We start from the raw sequence: 15,266 nt of genomic DNA on the forward strand, positions 1-15,266 counted from the left end.
ACATCTCCCTCATCCGCCATGACATGCAAAAGGTCCGTGAGCGGGTGGGGGAGGCTGAACACAGGATATCCGATTTGGAGGACGTGACCAACCCTCTTAAAACAGCGGTGGCGGATCTTACCACACAAATGGCGGCCGTCAAGTCCAAGATGTCGGATATGGAGGGGCGCCTTCGCCGCAACAACGTGCGCTTCGTTGGCCTCCCTGAAAGGACGGAGGGCTCCTCCCCGGAGAAATTCCTCGAGAGGTGGCTTCTGGAGACATTCTCCCCTGACGACTCCAGCCGCCAATTTACGGTAGAAAGGGCCCATCGACTACCTACTGGAGCCCCACCTCCGGGAGCCCCCCCACGCACCTTCATAGCCCGATTTCTGCACTACAAAGACAGAGATGCCGTCCTTCGGCTTGCCCGTGAGCGAGGCCCACTCAAAATCGACAACCAAGTGGTGGCGGCATATCCGGACTTTGCAGCGGATGTCCAGAAGACCCGGGCCCAATTCCTACAAGTCAAGCGTAAACTACGCGACCGGCAGGTACAATACTCCATGTTGTTCCCGGCGCGTCTCCGGGTGGTGGCGGACGGTACCACCTACTTCTTCAACTCCCCACAGGAGGCCGAGCAGTGGCTGGACCGCAGGCCACGGCACCCAAACTGACACATGTTCCGTGAGAAAAAATGGCTCCTATATACCACTAATGGGGCATCTGGGGTAGCTGATAATTTTCATAACGCTATAACCTTCTTTTTTTAGCTCAGGGTGTACTCCATTCTCAGGAGCTCAATGCATACTAGGAAATAGTTATTTTATAGGTGACCACCGGTCTCTATACCCCTTAGTTAGCACAGTTAGCAATTTAGTTGGGAAAGTTAGTTCTAACTGTTAATGGGATCCAAAGTATATCTGATGTTTGGGAGGTATACCGGGCGGGTTTGGGAGGTTTTTTTTGTTTCTTGTTACTGTTTTTACTGTACTTTCTCTTTTTTTATTATTATTTTCCTTACTTTCTCTAAATGTAATGACGTGTATGGAGGCAGAGTATTTACATCCAAATGGGTACTTAAACTGCGGCTGTGGTGTTCCGGGGGTGGGGGTGGATATCCGGGATCTTCTCACTACTAAATATTGTCTGGGGAGACCAGGGGAGAATAGACCCTGCTATCAGGGGTGGCCCCGGCTGTTCTATGTATCCCAAGTAGGCCCTACGACATGTGTGTCAGCCCTCTGCCCAGGCGGTGGGCGCCCCCCTCCTTCTCATCTGACCCCTATCTCCGTCCTATGCCTCCCCCTAATGCAGTGACGGGGCTCCATGCACTCGGTTGGAATGTGAGGGGCCTTAACGACCGGGTCAAGAGATCACTTGTGCTTGCTGAAATTAAAAAACATGGAGCGGATATAGCTTGCCTATCGGAGACCCACCTGACGGGTTCTAAAACGATGGCTCTTAAAAAACCCTGGGTGGGGCATATGTTCCACTCCACCTTTTCCAATAATGCCAGAGGGGTTGCAATTCTAATTAAAAAAACTATCAACTTCCATCTTACCCATCACCAAATTGATCAATATGGCCGCTACGTCTTCCTACGTGCCAATGTTAACCACATCACCTTAAATATACTGGCGGTTTACATACCCCCCCCTTACAGTAACGAAGTCCTTAAGAAAGCTGTGACATTTCTGGCCTCCTTCCCTTCAGCTCCCACAATATGTATTGGGGACTTTAATAATATTCTCGACAGATCGTTGGACAGGTGGACGGCCGTGGGCCGACCCCCCTCCCCCCCCGTTCTCTCGCCCACCCCGTTTGCTAAACTAGTTACTGAACTTAACTTAATAGATGCTTGGAGACATAGGAACCCCACACAAAGACAGTTCTCCTGTTTCTCCCCAGGCCACCAATCGTTCTCTAGAATTGATCTCGTGCTTGTGACCCCCGACCTACTACCCAAAATCCTTAGGGTAGAATACCTCCAAAGGGGAATATCGGATCACTCCCCCCTGTCTGTTACGCTAGATATGATGCCCTCCCGTGGTGCTAGCACTTGGAGGCTTAACCCCTTCTGGCTGACCTTGCTCGCCGTTGATGGCGGACTGGTGGGGGAGTGGTCTGGGTTCCACGAGGACAATGCTTCATGCCGGGACCCAGTTATCAGGCACGAGACGTTCAAAACAATCATTCGTGGCTCCCTCCTTAAGAGAATAGCTAATATCAAAAGGGCGGGTCGGGAGGAGGAGAATAGACTCGAGGGGGAGTGCTCGCGTGGTGAGGCTGAATACTTGCGCTCTGGTCTCCCTGAGGATAAACTACGTTGGGATGTGGCGCGCAAAATGTGGACCGACCATCTGCTAGACAAATCTAGGCGTAAACTCCTTTTCTCAGCTCACGCTAGATATTCCCAATCTGATGTGGGAGGTAGCTATATGGCGTATCTCGCCCGTGATGAGAGATCTTCCTGCTCCATTCACAAAATTTGTGACTCACAAGGAGGGGAACATTTTACAACGCCAGAGATAGCACAGACCTTTCAGGCTTTTTACTCCTTACTATACTCGTCTCGGGCGACATACTCTCCACATCAGCTAGAACAATTCCTCTCTGGAATCAATATACCCTCCCTGTCCCAGCGATCTGCCGCAATGCTCGAAGCAGACATCACCCCTTGTGAGATTGAGTCTGCTATATCCTCCTTCCCCAATAAAAAAGCTCCGGGTAGTGATGGGATACCAATAGAGGTATATAAAAAACATAGAGAATATTTTGTACCTTACCTCCTTCAGCTTTATGCAGATCTTAGACAGGGGGGTGCCCTACCCCCATCTATGGCAGAGGCAGTTATCGTGGTTATCCCCAAGCCTGGGAAGGATCCTTCCCTCCCAGATTCTTACCGCCCTATTTCGCTCCTCTCAACGGACGTGAAAATTCTCGCCAAAATTCTAGCAACTAGGCTAAACTCGGTAGTAACCTCAGTCATACACGAGGACCAGTCTGGTTTCATGCCGGGCCGTTCAACTACTCGAAACCTCAGGAGGCTGTTCTGTCACCTGCAGGGGGGGAGCGCGAATGAGTCGGGGGCAGTGGTGGTGTCTTTGGACGCTGCCAAGGCCTTCGACTCTGTGGAGTGGGATTATCTCTGGGAGGTCATGCGGAGATTTGCCTTCGGTCCCAACTTCATACAATGGGTGCGCCTGTTGTATTCCTCCCCGGTGGCCCGCATTTCGGTCAATGGCTATGTGACGGAGGCGTTCCCGTTGGGCAGGGGCACTAGGCAGGGCTGCCCGTTATCGCCTGCCCTCTTTGCCCTTGCCATTGAACCCATGGCCATTATGCTCCGGGACTCCCCAACTGTCCGGGGTATTCCCCTGGGCGGTCGGGAAGATGTTGTTGCATTATATGCTGATGATACCCTCCTCTTTTTGCGGGATGCTGGGGCCTCCTTGGAAGGGATGCTGCAGATAGTCCAGACCTTCGGGAAATTCTCGGGGCTTCAGGTTAACTGGGGGAAGTCCAGCGTTCTCCCCCTCTCTGGTACAATACCGGATAGGTTACCAACTACCTCCCCACTTCAGTGGGTTCTCAAATTTAAATACTTGGGGGTCTGGATTACTCCTAAAATCACAGACTTCATAGGCCTTAACATTAACGCAATCACTAAGGAACTTAAAGCCAAAATCCACCTTTGGAAGAAACTCCCCTTAATAGTCATAGGCAGAATCAACCTAATCAAAATGTCTATACTCCCTAAATACCTCTACCTGCTCCAGCACTCCCCGATCTACATACCTAAACATGTATTTATGACCATTAATACCCTTCTTTCCTCCTTTATATGGGCAAATAGGCCGCCTAGAATTGCATTTAAAACCCTTACCAAGCCACGTGGGGATGGAGGTCTGGGATTCCCTGATTTTCGAATCTATTATTTCGCAGCACAACTGGCACATATATCAGATTGGATACTGGGAAGATCCGGCCCCACCTTTGAGGGTTCCTATGCCGAGTGTGTGGGGTCCCGTCTCCCCCCCCTTCAGTTTCTTCTGTCCTCCCCCTTTAGGCCTACCCTCTCTCCTCTCTTTAGGCAGGCGTTACTCGTGTGGCGCCAATCCCATAGGGTGTGTGCTTGGGGGGGAGTGGACGGGGAGACCCCCATATGGTTCAACAGGACATACCCGGAGTTCAGACAGCTCTCTTTGGATGGTTTTTGGCTGGGGGTGGGACTCACATCAGTAGCGCAACTTTACTCTGGAGGAGTAATAAAAACGTTCCAACAAATCTCGGAGGAACTCCAGATTCCTAATAGTTCATTCTACCGCTACCTGCAGCTTAGACATGCGGCCCAAGCTCAGTTTAGGGACTCCCCACCCTCTACCGCCGACTCCCCACTTAAGACCCTCCTCCGAAGTCTTGCCACCACAAAACAAGTCTCCACCATTTACAAAAGTATCATCGGTCGTATTGACACCGGTGACCTTGACCCCCTTAGGGAGAAATGGGAACTGAACATAGGAGCAATGGATGCAGAACAGTGGGCGGAGGTCCTTGACTCGGTTAGACATGCCACCCCCTGTCTGAAATATCAGCAGGTATCATATTATGTACTGCACAGGGCATATAGATCTCCAGTCTCCATGATGCGGGCGGGGCTAAGACCCGATGACACCTGTCCCAGATGTGCATCACCCGGTGCCGACTTCTGGCACATGTTATGGTCCTGCCCACCGATTCTTGACTTCTGGAGGAGGGTGTGGACAGATATACTTACCACTGATTCCTCTCTTCCCCCCTTTGACCCTAAATATTGCATGTTTGCGCTGGGTCTTCAGGAATCCCGGTCCCCTCCAGTCTATAAGTATGTGCTTTGCCTTACTGCTATTGCCAAGGTACTCATAGCTAGGAAATGGTTTGATATCACACACCCAAATATCCACAACTGGAGGGCGCTTGTTAATGAGGTGGTGGGCCACGAGAGGTTCACCTATAGATCACGAGGAACGCTTGGCCCCTATGTTACCAAATGGAGCTGCTGGAACGCCTCTAGATTGGCCCTGCCTGCTGACCCCCAGTGAGGGCTACACGCCCACTGAGTTTACACTACCTAGGTCTCGCGGGTGCCTGCTCCCCCCCCCCCCCCTCCATAGCGCTGTGGTCCATTAGACACCTCCATCACCTACCTTAACCTAGTAAGCATATTTTACACACGGGATGTTGGATGACCTTCCACCAATTAATAATGTACCTTATTGTGTTCTCCGTACTTCCCTATACTGCCTTCCTGCACGTCTTCATCCTCTATGTTTTAATTTCTCTCTCTTTTTGTCTCTTTCTTTTTATTTGTCTTTTACTTTTCTTCTTTATGTTTACCAGGGGGGTGGGTGGATGGTACTGATTTCGCAAGTACCGGGTTGACTGTTGGTTTGTTTGTTAAATATGAAAATATCACACTTGAAATTTTCCATATATGTATCTGCATTGTCGCTGGAGCAAGCTTGTCTAATAAGATCTTCCAAGCTAAAAATGGACAATTCAACAACGGACACATAATGTAATGACTTTATTTGCTTTATTGTTCATGATTGTAACATGTATTACACATCACTGCCACTTTTTGCTCCACTGCGGTGTGCAGATGTATTCTCATCCCTATTTGTTTCAATAAAAATTATCCAATTTAAAAAAAAAGTCTTATAGTGTGTACACACTGTACTTTTAGCCTTCCGATGTTGACGATATAGTCAACATCAGATCGGAATCGGATGCAGATCGCAAGGGTTAAAACCCTTGCGATCCTGATCCGATGCACGTTCACGTATCGCAATGCAGAAAGTCTTGTCTGCCTTGACTATATAGTGCAGATCTGCACTATATAGTCAGACTTCTATGCAAATCGGATGTGCCTTAAGATAATATCCACGATCCGATCTAATCGGATCGTGGATAGTATCTTAAGGCAAATCTGACCGTGTGTACACACCATTATAGATTTCTGAGAGGTTGGCAGTTACATTCCTAACTTCTAACCAGTTAAATGAGCAGTTGTCCATTCCAGACAAGAAGTTCCCGATTTCAAGCATTTTTTACATTTATCCCTTCACAGCAGCATATTACTCCTCTGCAAGTGGTCTCCCGCCTGTCAAAGGAGACTACGCTTCCTGTTCCAGGAGCTACGATTGTTCCAACCATCAGTTTGAAACATCTGACAGTTTCAGCAGCAGTTTTACTAAGGCCAGATTAGGTTGGCATATGGCCTGAATAGTTGGTCACTGGATTACAGTCTGGTAAATCACATCTGTGACTCCTCTATCTACCTGGGTGATGCCTCCCGGAATGTTGGGAAGATAAGCTCCAAGATTTATGCTTGAGCAGTCGCGGCTCACCAAGCCCTTTCGGTTTGCACTTGGAAGGCAGATTCAAAGTGGTTGGGAGAGGCTCTTGTGTTCAATGGAAATATCCTGTTTGGTCTGAAACTGGACAAATGGATTTCTCAGGCAACAGGTGGCAAATCTACTCTTCCTGTCTTGCGTCGCTCTAATTTGGGATCTTCTTTTTGATACTACTAGCTCTGATTAATCCCTGGAGTTCTTGCAACTTCCCCTAGTCATTTTTCCCCCACATGTCTCCCGTTCTCAGAGCTGATGAGGGAAGTCCTGCAGCAGGCGATCAACAAGCTTCTGGAATCTGAGGTGCCTGGTTTCTACTCCAATCTCTTTGTGGTTCCAAACGGGTCAGTCTGGCCTATTTTAAATCTGAAATTGTTAAATCTTTATTTGACATTTTACAAGTTCAAAATGGAATCCCATTATGTACAAGCTTCACTGGCAGCCAGAAATACACCCGGGATGGCAGAGATTACATCACCAAACACAACATTAATCTATTTTACTGCTTCTGCCAAACACGAACAAGATGTACTGGAGTTTATCTACTGTAAGGTAAGTACATTGTGACACAACAGCATATAAAAACCACCGGAGAGCTTATTAAATCACATTTACAGAATCACACACGCCCCTTGCCTCTGTACTAGGGGAGAATACAATCTGCTACTACTGTAGATACAATGAACTGTTTATTATATTATAAGGATAAAACAGACCATACTTAAGGCTGTATTAATGCTTTAAACAGTGGATTAAATCATTTTTTTCTGGGGCATGTGAAATAGATGACACAATTTCTTGAGGTCACGCCAGGAATCGCTGACTATCTGCTAAATAACTTCTGGTCAAAGAATTTGCTGTAGCCATCAATTTTGTTGATGAATTAAGTAAAGATGTAGCATCCTCCCTGGATACTCTGTGGTGTTTTTGGCATGGGGACGTATCATTTTTCTCAGTTTCCCATACGGCTGTGTTCTGTCTTCACTATCCTGGTATGCTGACAGAAACAATTACAAATTGACATTGTTTGCCAGGCATTACATTCCTAACATATGCTTCAACTGAACTGGTCACTTTACAGTAGAATTGCCTACTGCCCAGTCGTGTAGTTGCCACGGGTGCTGCAGGGTGTGCTGTGAGCACAGGTCTAGGGATTTCCCATGCTGCAAACCATGCTCAGACTTTTTTGTCACTGTGGTAGCATGTGCTGCACATCCCCCCCTTATACTTCAATCCGCTTCTCCCTCCACCTGCCCGCTCGATCCTATCCCCTCCAATATTATCCGTCGTCTCAGTCCGTCAGTCTGCTCTCACCTGGCTCACCTCTTTAATCTTTCCCTATCCTCTGGGATCTTCCCTTCCTCCTTCAAACACGCTCTTGTCTCCCCAATTCTCAAAAAAACTAATCTGGACCCCAACTCTCCATCCAACTACAGGCCCATCTCCCTCCTCCCTTTTGCCTCCAAGCTCCTAGAACATCTGACCTATAATCGTCTCCTAAGCCACCTTACTGTTAACTCCATTCTAGACCCCCTCCAATCCGGGTTCCGCCCTTTACATTCCACTGAAACTGCCCTGACCAAAGTCACTAACGATCTACTATCTGCTAAATCCAAAGGCTTCTTCTCTATCCTCATCCAGCTTGATCTGTCGGCTGCCTTTGACACTGTTGACCACCCTCTCCTGCTCAACACCCTCCGCTCTTTTGGCATCACTGGCACGGTCTTCTCCTGGTTCACCTCATACCTCTCCGATCGCTCCTTCTCCGTCTCCACTCCAAGCTCCTCCTCTCCTACTACCCCGCAGCCAGTCGGTGTTCCCCAAGGGTCAGTCCTTGGCCCTCTCCTCTTCTCCCTCTACACCACCTCTCTGGGCACCCTCATCAGCTCCTATGGTTTTCATTACCACCTTTATGCTGATGATACCCTAATCTATCTCTCCTCCCCCGACTTATCCCCATCACTCCTGTCCAAGGTCTCCGAATGCCTCACGGCCATCTCAGCCTGGATGACCCAACGCTTCCTGAAACTAAACATGGCTAAAACTGAACTTCTAATCTTCCATCCCCTGAACATCCCCTCTTCTCCCACTATCTCCATCAGCATTGGTGAAACCGAGATCACGTCCACCGACCAAACGCGCTGCCTCGGTGTCATCATTGACTCCTCCCTCTCTTTCACCCCCCACATTCGTGCTCTCTCACAGTCTTGCCGCTTTCACCTACGCAACATCTCACGCATCAGACCATTCCTCCCCACTGACGCGACCAAAATTCTCATTCACTCTCTTGTCATCTCCCGCCTTGACTACTGCAACATCCTTCTCTCTGGGCTACCTCTCACTCGCCTTGCACCTCTCCAATCTATTCTTAACGCTGCTGCTAGGCTCATCTTCCTCTCCCGCCGCTCTACCTCCGCCTCCCCCCTCTGTCTATCTCTTCACTGGCTCCCCATTCCTTTCCGAGTTCTCTTTAAACTCCTCACCACCACCTACAAGGCTCTCTCCTCCTCCACAGCTCCCTACCTCTCTTCACTGATCTCTATCCACACTCCCTCCCGTCCTCTTCGCTCCATCTCTGACCGCCGACTGACCTCTCACCTAATCACCTCCTCCCACTCCCGTGTCCAAGACTTCTCTCGCGCTGCCCCCCTGCACTGGAACAACCTCCCGCCACCCATCAGGCTATCTGATTCCCTTACCTCCTTCAAGCGCTCCCTCAAAACCCACTTTTTTCGACTTGCCTATCCCTCCTCCTAACCTCTTTTGATCCTCCTATCCTGCCTCCGTTCCCCTCCGTTCCTACTTATCCTATTGTATTTCGTTCGTCCACCCACCTATTTTTAGTATGTTAACTCTTATGAGTAGGGTCCTCCTTCCTCACGTACTCACCGTACCTCATTACCTCACCTGTGCACCTGTCCTGTTCTTCCCTTCCTCTACTTCATCTTCAGTCTCCTCAACAATTTTGACACCTACTTCTGAACTGATGCTGATTTTAGTTCTACCAGCTATACCCCTATTTATACTGTATTTTTCAACACACCCTGTACGTTACCTTGTAATTTGTTTTTTTGTTTGCTATGTACGGCGCTGCGGACACTTTGCGGCGCCTTATAAATAAACGTACTACTACTACTACTACTCCTCATACAGCTGTGTCATCTTGTCGTTAAGGATGGCCATCAGTGCAGTCAACGATGGCGATTCTGCATCCAGACACCGATAGTTAATAACTATGGCCCTTATTCTGATCGGTGCGGTCGGAGCCGATTATGCGGCCAGGACCGTGCGTGCGAAACCCCGCCTTCCATACGGATCGCCAACTCCGTCCGTATGCGGTAAGAAGCTGTCCGAACGGACCGCACGTGTATTTTTCACGGAATACGCCTCCTCCATCTAAGGGAACCTCCCCCATCATTCGATGGTCGCACCCGCAACCTCAGACCACACGGACATTTTTCCGTGCAAAAGCAGAGATCTGGGCGGGCAGCTGACATCCGGCGATGTCATATGTCCGCCCCCAACACGTGCGTCACGGCCGCATTACCATACGTACGCCCAGCGTTTTCATGGGAACTCCCATGAAACGCGGGGCGTATGCATATGGTAATGAGCCCAAATAGCCCTTCACGCCCCTCTCCACCCCCTGTTCGGAGTGTTCACATATCATGCGGAATTTGGCCGTACGCCCCGCTCGCACATGCGCAGAGACGCCTCTGCACATGCGCAGACACAAAACATCGGCGGGCCGAACACACGCGGATATATCCGCACCGATCAGAATAAGGGCCTAAGTGATGGATAACCATTGATAGTTTTAGCTATCAATGGTTATCCATTCTCTATGACTGACTGGCCCACAGGCCAATCAGAACATGGGGGCGGGGCTTCTGGGTTATCAGAGGCGGAGCTATGCTTCGTGTCCCGGCACCTTGAAGAAGAAAGAAAAAAGAAACATTGTTTCTATTATGCCATTGTAGGGAAACCATCTAGTTCTTCCACATCGATGGCAAAAGTATTCGACATCGGCCATAAAGCATCAATGATTTTGAAACATCGATGGCCGATGGTCATCCCTACTTTTAAACTTGGTTTCGCACAGAAGCAACAGAGCCTAGGCCACTGTGCTAGGGCCTTTTCTCTGTACTGGGCATGTGTCATCTTTCAGAATATGGGCGAGATGTACTAAGCTTGAAAAGTGATAAAATAGAAAGTGATAAACCACCAGCCAATCAGTTATTAGCTGCCATGTAACAAGCTGTTTGAAAAATGAGAAGTAGGAGCTAATTGGCTGGTGGTTTATCTACTCGCCTAGAATGTATGGTGTATGACCCCACAGGAGGTGACATGGCATATAAAGGTGGCAAATAATTGAGCATACCTATGGTGCCAGTCTTTATGTGATCTACACAAGGGACAGGTGAGTATCAATTCCATTTCTTACAGTTACCATGGATTCTACTGGACAAGAAGATGCGTCTACACAAGGAATAGGTGAGTATTTGTGAGTGTGTAATTTACACTTTTGCTTTTTTTTTAATAAACCAGTGGGTCTTTCAGAGGCAGTTTTAGTTATCAAAGTACGAACATGTGGGAGAAGCTTGCTGGGACCTGTAGTCCTCCTGTAAAAAAAACAATATTATTTTACAAAAAAACTCCCTGAAAGCTATCAAATCAGCACCCAAAGCCCAGGGGGTGTCAGGGATATCTCTGTGTTTCAGCCTAGTCTTTGGGTGCCCTGGAGGGGAGGACTCCTTTATTTAGGTGGTCCCCACTTCCCTAGGAAACCCAGACCTGGCCTGACTAGTGAAAGGGATTAATGCTTTGGCCAGGGGTACCAATATAAGTGTGTCCCTTGCTGTGGCATTACCACCTTGCTAGTGGGAGCCTGGTGCTGGTTTTAAAATACGGTGGATACCTACTTGTTTTTTTCACTATATTTTTAGAACCACAAGCGGTCCAAGAGCTATGTTCTGGTTCTTAAAATACAGAGGTCCCTCACACATTTGTCCCTGTAATACCCAGTATTTTTTTGTCACTGTTGTTTCCTATTGTCAAGTGCAACAGACTTTGCTGCGCTATGTAAGATACTGTTATTTATTTATTATTATTTATTACAAGTTATTTATATAGCGCACACATATTCCTCAGCACTTTACAGAGAATATTTGAACATTCACATCAGTTCCTGCCCCAGTGGAGCTTACAATCTATATTCCCTACCACATGTACATGCACACACATACATTCTAGGGTTAGTTTTATTGGGAGCCAATTAACCTATCAGTATATTTTTGGAACGTGGAAGGAAACTGTTACTTAATTATTAATAATAATAACAGACAGTAACAAAGGTAGGAAGGCACTGGCAGCAAGCATGCAATCTATAAGGAAATACGCATTGATACACAAGTATTATATATCCACACAGCAATGCTGGCCTGGGGTCAGGGGGATGGGAAAGTGAAGAAAGAGAAAATTATGTGAGGATGTGTGTGAAAGTAACCATGTCCGGTGATAAGATTCGCCAGGTTTCTCAGAATGGGTTCCACCAGCCATAAGTTAAGACTCCCCGATCATTATCAACTTTTATTTGATAAATATGCCATCAATATGAATTTGCCAGAATAATCGACTTTTGAGGTACTGCATCTAATTAATAGCAAGTGATGAGTCTGATACAGTGATAGATGAGGTGTTTGTGCGGGAGTTGTCTTACATGCTTTCTGCCACCCTACAGTATTCTCCTGCATTAGGTGGTTGTTTTTATACCGTACATTACATATACAAGTCGCTGTGTAAAGAAGTCTGGTTTCCGCTCTAATCTCCTGCTGATCTCTGCTAATAGCACAGCAATTTAAGAGATCCACAAAAAAAACAATTAAACCTCCTTTTAATCAGCATTTGCTTGTTAACAGAGCGGTCTGTACGGTAAAACAGATGTGTTTTATTATTAGTGTAATAGCCGCTAAATATGCAGGGCTTTTGGCCAAGACTGTCTAAATGTTGCTAAACCATAACACACTTTACTGCGGCACAAAAATGAAAATACCACGTCACAGACATCTATTTGTGTAGAATAAAAGTGTCTAATTAATACTGACTTAATCAGTCCTACAATGACAGGGTGCTTTTTAAGCAGAGAGCGGGCATATTGAAGATTTTCATCTTAGAACTTTGATGTATGGGCCGAGAGCTAAGGAAATTGTAGGATAAAAGGAAAATTCATCCGCAGCGGAGTTTCTGTCCCTGAATGGTTCCGGCATCAAATGATCTACTCTGACAATCTTTTGCCGAATGGATCCGGCATCCATTATTCAATCAGCGGCCAAATCCGGATGTCGGATTTGCTCGCTGATTGATGCTCACCCAGCCGATGCGAGGACCCGGTGAAGCAGCGATTGGAGGCAGCGGAAGGCTAGACAGGGCTCTCATCTGGCCTGGCGGCGGGATAGGTGAGTGCGGCGGGCCGGGTACGGGCGGCCACGGGAGGCAGCCGGCGAGTGCGAGCGGTGGTGGACAGGAGGACAGCGCTGTGTAAGCTGCTGCTGCTGCTCACCCGGCGCCATCCTCCCTGACTCAATTCTGCATGTTTTCATGTCGGATTGAGATTGCCGGAAACATGGACAAGACCTTTCGGTTTTGGCTGTGTTTCCGTCAAAAGCAGGTGGATTAGCGGCTATTCCGTCAATCCACCTGGAAAAAAAACAGCCAGCACTGAATAGGTCGGAACCATATCTGATCTATTCATGTCGAAAACTGCCTTCTTTTCGGCAAGACGGCATTTTCGACAGTGATTGAATATACCGCATAATCTCTACGTCTAAGCATTTCATAAACTGTCCAATTTTTTATGTATTTATCATTTATTGGTACAAATAAAAATTCTGTGTTGAGTTAACAGACTAAAAGAAACCCTAATTTTGGGAGCGTTGTACAAAGCAGTAAACAGAGTGAAGTTGTCCATAGCAACCTATCATTTTATGGAATGTTCTTTATAAAATACTCCCTAAAAGCTTATTGGTTGCAATGGACATCTTCTCCTCTGGTTTACTTCTCCACAATTTTCTGCACTTGATACATCGCCCCAAAATTACGGTTTATTCCAGTTCATTAATTGTGATATGTGTTCTTCTTTGGGCTGTTTCCAATTAGCTGCGATAAATTACCAAAGCTAATGGATTTGCATGGGACTATCCAATTAGCCCTGATTACCTGGCAGTTATTGCGGATTATACTTCTGGTGCCTTAGGTACCTGAAGCATAATCCCTGATAAACGTAATGGAATTTGCTACGCTATATAAGAAGCTTTAAATAAATAAATAAGCAGCACGCAAATCCGCGATAACTCATGGGTCTGAGGACGTTATCCCTTTTCCCATTTGTTATTGCCAGAAAAAAAACACTTTAATTGGATAGCTTAATAATGACCATTGGCCATATATCGCGCTATTTCTGCACATTTTTTTTTTCAGGTGAGAAAGCATCAGCGCTAATTGGATACCACCCTTTGTCTCCAGTCTCCCGATAGGACAAATTTGTGCGGAAATGACAAATGTGATGTTAATTAGCAGAGAATAAGACGGAGATGTACTAAGCCTTTAAGAGAGATAAAGTACAGGTTGAGTATCCCCTATCCGAAATGCTCGGGACCACGAGCATTCCGGATAGGGGAATATTCCGGTTTTTAGAATAAATTGTTTTAGCCATACTTACCTGTCCCCTGATGGTGTCCGGTGGTCCCTCGGCATCCACGCAGTCCCCGGACATCCACAGCAGGCCTCCGGCATCTTCTCCGGGTCTCCAGCGGTCCCAGGAATGCATTGCGCGAGTGTGCGCGCGCACCGGTGACGTCACCGGCGCGCGTGCACACTCGCGCAATGCATTCCTGGGACCGCTGGAGACCCTGGAGAAGATGCCGGAGGCCTGCTGTGGACGCCCTGGGACTTGGTAAGTATAAAAAGAGGGTTAGGGAGGGTAAAAAAAAAAAAAAAATTCGAATGATTCCAAAAAACACGGTTTTTGGAATAATTCGGATAATAGATATACGGATACGGGATACTCAACCTGTACCAGCCAACCATCTCCTAACACAGCCTGTAATACGATAGTAGATGTTAGCTGATATTTTATTTCTGTCCACTTTATTGCTCTTCAAGGTTTAGTTCATATTCATGCTTAGATTGTTCTAACCTCCTGACTGTCAGCGGGTAACAGCCGCAGCTCCGTGTCCAGGCTCTGTTGCGGTACGGCGTTCTGATTGTGAGGTGGCAGATCGCATCAGACGCCGTCCGCACTGAGGGACACCAGTGAGGCTGCGACAAACCCAGGACCCATCGCTGTGTCTCATGTGGGTCACATTATTGATACTCACTAGCATTGTACCCGATTTATAAATTCATACGGGGCACGTATGGTTAATTTAACTGCTTCAATGTGAGATTGAATGCAATTGCACCAGATTGGATACAAATACTCAGTCTCTCCAATGATGTGTACACATGTATTGCACCCCACACTGAATTCTTGTGGGGTATCTGAATGATTATTTAATCACAGCAGTGCAAAGTGTAGTCCACCTGCAGCACATTGGAAACCAACAGTCAGTCTCCCTAATACAGCTGCCAGGCACATTAACTAATAAAGTGGATTCTGACCCTGATTTCTTAAATATCCATCAGTGGGGAGAAACATTGGGCTCACACTAAGTTGGGGTATATTATCCTTTTTAAACCACATTTGTGTTTCATGTGTGTCAGTTTGTTTATTGTGTGTCCATACTTCGCTATTTTTTAGTAATAACAATAAAAGTTACATTTTAATTAACCTGATCTCCAGGTGCATCACACAGTGACATACTCTCTTTCTTCTGTTCCTTATATATTGTCTTA

General features: G+C 47.1%; 1 protein-coding gene and 1 long non-coding RNA gene across 8 annotated transcripts in view; one reads left to right on the forward strand and one right to left on the reverse strand.

The window, feature by feature from the left end:
* The window catches only part of ATP8A2 (ATPase phospholipid transporting 8A2), a 683,532-nt gene that overhangs the window by 352,009 nt on the left and 316,257 nt on the right, over positions 1-15,266 (forward strand). The window lies entirely within an intron of this gene.
* LOC146057988 (uncharacterized) overlaps positions 7,045-15,266 on the reverse strand; it is a 41,029-nt gene continuing 32,807 nt past the window's right edge. Inside the window, exon 3 of the long non-coding RNA XR_014469809.1 lies at positions 7,045-7,371. This is a non-coding gene — a long non-coding RNA (uncharacterized LOC146057988). The remainder of the gene's footprint in view (positions 7,372-15,266) is intronic.

Source organism: Crinia signifera, chromosome 2 (assembly GCF_055691185.1).
Source record: "Crinia signifera chromosome 2, ASM5569118v1, whole genome shotgun sequence".
In the NCBI taxonomy this organism is placed as follows: Eukaryota; Metazoa; Chordata; class Amphibia; order Anura; family Myobatrachidae; genus Crinia; species Crinia signifera.